General features: G+C 37.8%; 2 long non-coding RNA genes across 2 annotated transcripts; one reads left to right on the top strand and one right to left on the bottom strand.

The window, feature by feature from the left end:
• On the bottom strand, positions 1 to 8966 carry LOC148720388 (uncharacterized). Its single transcript, XR_015993446.1, has 3 exons — positions 7459 to 8966; positions 4832 to 6792; positions 1 to 486 (listed from the first exon to the last, which is right to left on the bottom strand). It is a non-coding gene; the product is annotated as an uncharacterized LOC148720388 (long non-coding RNA).
• Positions 2536 to 3804, top strand: LOC148720389 (uncharacterized). The gene is made up of 2 exons (XR_015993445.1): positions 2536 to 2979; positions 3330 to 3804. It is a non-coding gene; the product is annotated as an uncharacterized LOC148720389 (long non-coding RNA).
• Positions 8967 to 9180: the final 214 nt, after the last annotated feature.

Raw genomic sequence — 9180 nt, 5'->3', positions numbered from 1 at the left:
TTATAACAGCCTTGGAGGATCAACTGACGATGAAGCAGAACTTGAATGATAGATTGCTTGTACAGTTATCATTCTTGGAAAGCTTTCCCCTGAAACGAGAATCCATGAAGGATGTATGCGGTTTTATACTAAGAAAAATTAGAGAAAGAACTGAGCTTTGTTGCTCTTAAAACCGTCATCGAACGCTTCATAGAGCATTGAATGCTAATGTCATCTTTTATTTATTTCTGTGCATTTTAATGAGACATATCATTTACAATAGGTTGTACATAGTCGCACTATTTAAACTCTTGGGTAGAATCGCTCGATTAATGAAAGATTTTACTTCAAATTGTTTGATTTTCACCTTTCTTCCTCTCTCCTCCTCCTCCTCCTATTTCTTCCTCTTCTTCTCTTCTCGCGTGCCTCCGGAAAAACGCAGCCTCCGGCTGCGTCTGTTTTTGTCTGACTCTTCTAAAATGCAGTGTGATGATTTATCGCATTCTTCTAAATTGTGAGAATAAAACCCATTAGAATTTGTCGATTCTCTCTCCCGTTATCAGTTCAAATAGATTCTCATTTGTAAAACACATCTCTCTCTCTCACTCTTTTCTCTAAATGGATTATTCCTAAACTTAATCCCTGCGCCATCTTGGATTCTTTTGTTTCTCTTTACCGTTACTTTTTTTAAGAACTGAAAAACCCTACTCACGAACCTACGTGAAATCTAACCCTAAAAACCCCCTCCTACACCTACACTGATTTATCTCTAACCCTAAAAACCCCCTCCTATATATACCTACACTGATTTAACCCTAACCCTAAAAATCACCCTCGTACACCTACGCGGTATGAATAAATTAACCTCGGCCGAGACACTCGGACCCAGGCCTCTTGGTTTTGTTCCATACAGGCCCAATATACTACTATTGTGGATACTCTATCTATTGTCCTAGTATATCATTGCACGTGATTGTGGATACTCGTCCTCAATTGTGAACTTTGTACCTACATTTTCCCATACATTTCCTTCTAATTTTCAAATTGTGGATACTCTATTATTCTCATTGCGTGTACTCTATCATGTTGTAGTATATGTCCTTGCGTGCCGAATTAATCCCTTTCGCCATCTTGAATTCTTTTGTTCTCATTGTTTGAGACGCCATCTTAAAATGATTGTTAGGGTTTCATTATATGTAAACCTAAACGTTACCTAACCCTACCTTTACCGTGATTTTGCGTGATTGTGGATACTCTATCTATTGTCTTAGTATATCATTGCACCTGATTGTGGATACCCTTCCTCAATTGTGAACTTTGTACCTGCATTTTCCAATACATTTCCTTCTAATTTTCAAATTGTGGATACTCTATTGTCCCAGAACCGGTATATATTAACTACTGTAATCCTACGAACAGGAGCAAGTAGACCAAATGCTGATGCATTTGCTACTACAACATTGCTCGCTAGAGGAACAATCGCTGCTGTAGGTGTAGTACCCTTGCGAACTGAATTCCCAGTTCTCTGGGAATTCCTAGGAATTCTCAAAATTTCCCAACTATGCAAATAAGCTCTGATATGAAAAGCTTGGAATTACTGGGAATTTCTGGGAAAGGAAGGTTCCAGTTTTATGAGGACTTGGAATTCCTAGGAATTCTCAATCATTTTCAACTCTGCAAACTTAGCTCTAATTTAAAAAGCTTGGAATTACTGGGAATTTCTGGGAAAAGGAGGCTCCAGTTTTGTGAGGACTTGGAATTCTTACGAATTCCTAGGAATTCTTAGCTATACAAACTTAGTAAGGGTGGAAATCTCGGGAGTTTCTGGGAATTGAATTTGAAGCGAATGAAATAACCCTGCCATCCAAATCATTCCAAGAAATTCTCAATACCTTGAATGTGAAGGTTTTAAGACAAGGAGTAATTTTAGAGGCTTAAAACTGGTTCAATGAGAGATATACTAAACAAAATATACCAAGAGATGTAGATACCTGTACATGTTTATCATGAAATTTATTATTTAAACTAAGTTTTAGTAAATCTTAACATTAATATGCATTTTTTCATAAAGCAGCAGTCAGTTACATTAAGTGCAAATTGTCAATTTAAATCCAATGTACTCATAATTCACAGATTTGCTTTCTAACCACAAAGGCCTCTTAGATTGCAGTCATAAATGTCTTTATTGTGATGCAAAATGTCTCATATCCGGAGATGTGCCAAAATCATAATACATATAAACATCATCATAAGCATGGGTCAACGCTGAATGCTTGTTGCGGTCCAATTTCGTTGATTTGGGTACTAGTACACTGTGATCATCTGGTATCCATCTGTCATAATAATGAGGGTAAAACACGTTTGTAATCACATTCAAAATTGTGATTGCCTTCTGTTGTTTCTCACCTTTGCCGTGAACACAACTCAAGTCAGGGTTTCGAGTCTTTGTTTCCTCGACAGCTTTCGGCCACATATCTTGCATTTGTAGTACGTTCGCTTCTTCTCGATTATTTCTACGTAGAGTGAGTTCACATCATTATTTCGTATGAGATCATTTTCAGAACATGGATCCAAGGTAAAACCATCGTCAACATCGTCTATCAGTCAAACCATGCGCGTACTCTTAAGACTGCAATCAGGTAGGCCAGCGGATTCTCTTTACAAGCCAATGACAAAATTCCCAAAATATCCACGGGTCATACCCGTGATTGGAAACAAAGAAAATTCCACTTGGCGCTCATCTTTGAATGTACTTTTCATCCGTTGATCGCTCGTTCGTTGTTATTTCTTTTCTCGACTGTTTTGCTTAATATGACATCTCAAAAGATGAGTTTTACCGTTGTTCAATGGGAAAACGAGAATAGCGTGAGTGTTGTATTAGTGAAAAGCAAGTCGTTGGCGCCGTGAAGTTAAAAGAAGGGACAACGTAACAGTAATATTGACTGGCCGGTACAAGGGTCGAGCGGCCATTTATAAAGCTACGGATTCTGAAAGTTTGTGGTGAGTACAAATTGCGATATCTGGTACGTGATCAAACCTGAGAATCGAATCGGTCACATGCATGCCACAGTTTCTTAAGCTTACGCTTTACAATGAAATGAATCTATCAATAGGCTAAAGGTTTCAGGATTATTTTAGTCGCGTTTGGAATTTGGCAAGCTGCGAGTCCAACAGAAAAAGACAAACAGCTACTTAGTCTGCAGTTTGGGATAACTTCATTGCAATGAATTATTACAGTTACAACAAGAATTTAATTTTAAAAAAATCAATTATTTAACTGTAATTAAGCCCTTCACTCCTAAGGGTGTTCAGTCAAAATTGAGAAGAAATCTCTCAATTTCAACTTGCAGAATCAACAAAAACGAACAACATAGCATGAAGATGCTGCTTGACAGCTTACATTTGCATTTTAACACACAAGAGTTTTATCCAAAGAAGTTACAACCACATTAAATTAAGTCAAAGCCTGACTCAGGGAGGAAAGGATAAAATCTTATTTGTATCATCATCCCGAATGAAATGACTCTTTCAAGACTAATTTTAACTGATAGTATTTATTGCAATAAACATAACCCAAGTTATTGCATTTCGTGCAAAAGAATCAACAGATTTTATTCCCAATTTGTCAAACCAAATTTACTGATTCACTAGGACCATTTTATTTGAATAGATGTAATTGAGGATAATTTTTACGAAGTTTTCAAGAAAAGAAAAAGAAATTTCGTCCTAATATTACTACATGTTGATGTTAATATACAAAAGCAAACAATTAACATGTAAACCTGAGTTAAGCATGTAAATAAATTTCATTGACTACTTGAATTCATAGTTGGGAGTTAATGCACGTATTTATTTGATATTAGTTGCCTTGAAGTATTCTTAAAATTCCCAGTAATTCTCAAAAAATCCTAGAAATTCCTAAAAAATTCCTTGGAATTTCCAGCAAGTTTTAAGATTCACAGTAATTTTAGGGAAGTCATTGGTGCTCTGAGTTGGAATTCCTGAGAATTCCCAGGAGTTCCCAGGAATTCCTAGGAATTCCTAAGAATTCCAAGTCCTGTTGGCTTATGAACGTGGAATTTTTGGGAATTTCTAGGTTTTTTTGGGAATTTCTAGGTTTTTTTGGAATTCCTAGTCCGAATTGCCGTGAAAATTCACACCTCTTATTCCCAGTAATTCCTAGGAATTCCATAATCCATTTCGCAAGGGTAGGTAGCAGCTCCCAAGGCAAAGAAACAGACGAAAAGAAAACATAAAAGTTCCTTTGAAGCCATTGTCTTCTTCACAATTTTCAATAGCGACTGTTCGATGTGAGATAATAATTAGATGCGGTTGGCTGATTACTAAATTTTCTCCAGACCCTTTGCCATAGAAACTCTCGTAGGGAGCATAAAGGGACTAGGAAAAAAGCTATGTCATTTTACCAAATGTGGCCTAGAGCTTGTCCTGTAAAACAGGGCAAATATAAGGAGCAATAAAATGGCCCCACTGAACGATCCAGACTTTGTTGGTTTTCATGCTTGCCTATCAAAAGGTATCGAAGAAGGAAGATTAGCGTTACCATTTAAACTGAAATAGCATATTAAAAGTTATTCGCGCCATCCCTGTAAAAATGACCTACAATTTAATGTTACGGTATTTTCCAAACCGCCAGAAAAATACAACTCGTACAACCCACCCACTTTATTTACTGACGTAATAACTACGGAGCGATACCAATAACTAGTACAATAACTATTCTTTTCACTTAGCTACGTAGCGATATTATTACCAATACAATAACTATCCTTATAACTTAGAGCCCTCTATAAATAATATCACTTCAATCTCAGTGCACTACCGCACAACTTACAGTTCTCTTGAAAATCTTTTACATCTTGTCGACGTCCACAATTCTTTCTCCCACGTAGCCTTCCACACGGCTTACCATTCCAGTAAATAATTCCAATAAATCTATCCGGCTCTCGCTCCTCTGGGCTCTTCACAACAGCAGTACTAATTCACTATGAAGGCCTATATCTCTAAGCTAGCGTGACTCCTCATATACCTTTCACAAAAGTTCTAGAATGTTCTAGAGATCTGTAATATTGCTATTTTTAGTAACATTACACTACGATTACATTCTAACGAAAATATGCTGAGTCACGGTTCTAGAAAGTTCCCCCAAAAGTTCTCGCTTAGTCAGCATGACTAAATGTTCTGTAAACATTTCAAATTCTATTTTTAGAAATCGTGTAACACCACGCTCTTTGGAAGAATATAGGCGCTCTCCATAACATTAACTTTAACACCGTCAACCGTCAAAGCCCTGAGTTTTGAGAAAAAGGCCCAAATACTATTTTTTTTTCCTGCATTACGGCAACTTGCATTCATGTCGTATTTGATCGTGTGTAAAGTTTAAAATGTAAATATTCTTGACTACTTTAGCTATTTTAACCAAATGTAGTATTTTACAGAATAGTTATTATTCAGTGGGCAACATGACATAAAGGATGTACAAGATATCACTTAAATGCTGCATGATGGGAGTTCAATTTTGGGGCTCACGGATTTAAGTGGAGAGGGGTGGGGTAGATCAGTGTAGACTATACGGTCCTTACGGAGAGGGTTGGGGTAGATCTGTATAGACTCTACGGTCCATAAGGGAATGAATCCTTTGAAATAAGTACCTTTTTTTAAGATTATGAGGGTCGAGGTTCAACGCGCATTGTTGAAATTACAAGGAAACTGTTGAGTCCGGGAAGAAACGAATGATCCAGTTGTTATTAGTTTAATTTCGATCTTTGTCGGGTGGAGAAGATTGACTAGTCTAAGATTAAAATCACCCGGGTAAAAAAAACTAATAATAGTGGAAAAACACTTTATTTTTAATTTTTTTTTCTTGCTTGAAAAACATTTACAGTTTTTCGCATAAAAGCCTTTTATTCTGGTGAGGTGCACCTCTGCATTAAATTCCCTCCGTGTACAAGCCCTTCTAATCCCTCGTTGTAGGAAGACGAGCCCAGGTCTTATAATAAGCGGCAGTTTAAGTATCACCCTTGGTTATAGCCTTTTATAAGACGCTGCAATGGTACCCGATCTTTTCGTCTCATTCTCGCTAATTTTGGCGATCAAGCTTTCCCCGCTTGGTTGTTTGTTTGTTTGTTTTTCTGTGTCAGCTTATTAATTATTCTTATGCAAAATTTCCAAAAGTAATGGGTTAATAAGAAAACGAAACTAATTGATTCAGTGCCGTTTCGAAACATTGATAACAGTCGAATTATCCGCATGCATAATTGCAGGAGTTATGCTGTAGTCAGGAAACAACGCTTTCGAATTAGGATTATGTCACTGGGAATGTAGAAGTTCAGAGGGGAGAACTTGTCTGAGATTTAAGGTTTGTAGCCAAATTTACGAGCAAATTGCGTAAAATTCGAAAGCCAGCCACCTGGTGGACAAAGTGCAAACTGAAAGAATATTTTATATTGTGTGTGCATACCAAACTATATGTTTGCTTTCTATCGGAAATTTTACCAACAGTAGGGGTTCTTTATATTTCACAGACACCTAAATGGCTGGAGGAAAAGTAAAGGCGTTTATCTTAATTGTAAAGTTTAGTTCGGTAGTCAACATGTTTTATCAACGTCATACCAACGTCAACATATTCGGCTCCATTACGACTATGGCAAGTACATCACGCGAACGCCATGAGTAGGATTGTAAAATTTTTCAGTTTTCCGTTCTTTCTTCTTCTCGCAAGCTTAGGCTGCAATTGTCAAAACCCACTCCTCACTGCCAACTCAATGCAACTTGGGCGCTGTTTATTAAGAGTGCCTGTCGGTAAAAATCAGGCAAATTCTTAATTTCGCGGCAAGGGCGAAAAATTCGATTTCGTTCATATTCTTATCGTAGATAGGCTAGGGCATGACAAAAACAACGGGATAGTCTTTTAAGGCGAAATATCCTTTTATTTCAAAGAAATATGCAAATTACCAAATTCTGTTAAAATCGTCATTTGACGCGCCATTTTATTAAACAAGTATGAGAGCCTCGCATGCAAAACCACATTATTCTTCCGTCTTTAAAACACTCAAATATTTTTTTCAATGTTTAAATGTAGACTGGGTTGGTTTAGGAAAATGCTGCGTTATTTTTTGGAAGCAAAATAATTAAATTTCGAAGACATGTATTTCATTCACTTAAATGTACTTCGAAAAAATAATTGGTTTTCATCATGTGCGAAACCTTCAAATGGATTAAGCTTCTTGTGGTTGAATCGCCGAAGGATGATCTACAGATTCCTGTAAAAATGTCTTTGGGCAAATGATTGTGAGCGACGCGAGAGCTTTTCAAAGTACGTTAAAAATGCAAATATTTGCCATTGGCGTTAAATTTCAATTGACGGGTTAATTGGACATTTATTTTAGCGTGCGCCACATGTCGTCTTGACGTATATAAAGCTAAATAGTCACAGAGCTGATAATTTCGAAATGTTCTTACCTTATTTGCTGCAAAAGGCAGGTCCAAACTCCGATTTAACGTATTTCTCTCACCATTCGTCGCATATAAGCGTTTGCTTCTGTTTACACAAGGTCTGGTGAACATCACCAACCGTCATCGTATTCAGTAATACAATGAATCTTTGACCATCCTCAGCGCATATGATTGCCACTGCATCTAAGTTTACAACGACTAAGCCATTTGTGGATAGTTGCTTGCCTTGCGCTGCACCAAAATGCTATCACATTTGAACGATTGCTGCTCAGTGAAACTTGGAATGCAGCGCGGTTCATTATTTGTTCGTCACGCAATGCGGTCGTCTCATTTTAGGGGGTAGGGGTAGGGCGATGTCTATCCTGATATGCAACCACTTGGAGTACACAATCTTGTTGGGTAGGAAGAGAGCAAATAAAGTAAAAGGAAGAAAGACAACTTTAACTTTGTCTCCTGAGTTGTGTCCTGTTGTCATCCCTTACGCGGACCTGCTACCTCAACACTGTAGCCCTAAACTCGGTCCTAGGTCTTTTCGTACTGTGCCAATCTTTAGGTTACTTTTTCCAAACATTGTGAACTCAATCCGTAAATTCACCCGAGTCTCTAAATTTTGTAACTTCTACAAAACCAAACGGTGCAAGCACTTAACAAAGTCATAAGAACTTTTTTAGAACTTGGCTGAATTTGCCTTCGAATACTTTCGCGACAGTTGGAGAAAATTAACGCCTTTGTGCTCCCGTAGAGCTCTCAAATGTTTTTTTGTTTTTTTTTGTTGAAAAGACAAATCTTTACGCCTGATCTCCGCACGGAAAAAAAATGTCGCAAATTATTGCCTGAAGCGTTTTGTGAGATTCCGCCATAAAAGCAAAGAGCTGAGGAAGGGCAGCCGCTAGCCCAAGACAAAGGAGATATTGGACTAGACCGCGAAGAACTAGAAGAACATTTATTTCACACATGCACAATCGCAGGTCCGACTCGTTTTTATCGTTTTCGAACTTTTTAGTGAAGACAGGCGAAAACAATTGGAAAATTATACAGTAAAGTGGGCGAAAAGAAATTGCTTCGTTTTGTTCGAGAGGAATTACATATGTGTGGCCGTGGCCTGATTTACAGTTCTTTCGTAGGGGGTCTTCTTCTCATTATCTAAGCAAGACTCTCCGTATTAAACAAAAAGGAGATTCTGTATTCCTGAGTGGCGATCGGAGCTCCTCAAGGAAAGCTTGCCGTTGCATTGTGGATGAGGCCCGTAGGCCCCAACTGTTAATGTTGAATCTGCGTTTTTAAGTGACGCGTTACAACTGCAGCTACCAACTAATTTCGTCAGAGGGTCTATGTAAGGCTTCTTTAGTTTCACGTTGATTGTTGAGATGTCCAGCTGATAAAAATTACATGTCTTGTAGCATCTGCACAGAAAACTTTGCTAGTCTAGAACAAGCTGCGATTTCACAAATGTTATGCGTATCTTTCATGATCGGATGCTGAAGTGTTATTTCCGCCATGACCTCGTTACTCAAGTCTTGTATGTTTTTTTCATGAATTTTACTCAGCTCTTCGGCGTATTCATCTTCTTCGTCCTCAAATTCATCAGTTTGAACAGCTTTCTTTGAAGCAAGGCGTGAAAAAAAACTTGCTACTTGCTGAGAAGTTGGTTGTACCACCTTATTTAAATAACTCGAAGCATCAAATCTAGAAGAGCCATCTGCGTTTCTAACTTTTCTCGTTGACTTA

The sequence above is a fragment of the Stylophora pistillata genome, chromosome 11 (genome assembly GCF_964205215.1).
Source record: "Stylophora pistillata chromosome 11, jaStyPist1.2, whole genome shotgun sequence".
Classification (NCBI taxonomy): Eukaryota; Metazoa; Cnidaria; class Anthozoa; order Scleractinia; family Pocilloporidae; genus Stylophora; species Stylophora pistillata.
The sequence above is the reverse complement of the archived record's forward strand: the minus strand, read 5'-3'. Positions and strand labels throughout refer to the sequence as shown.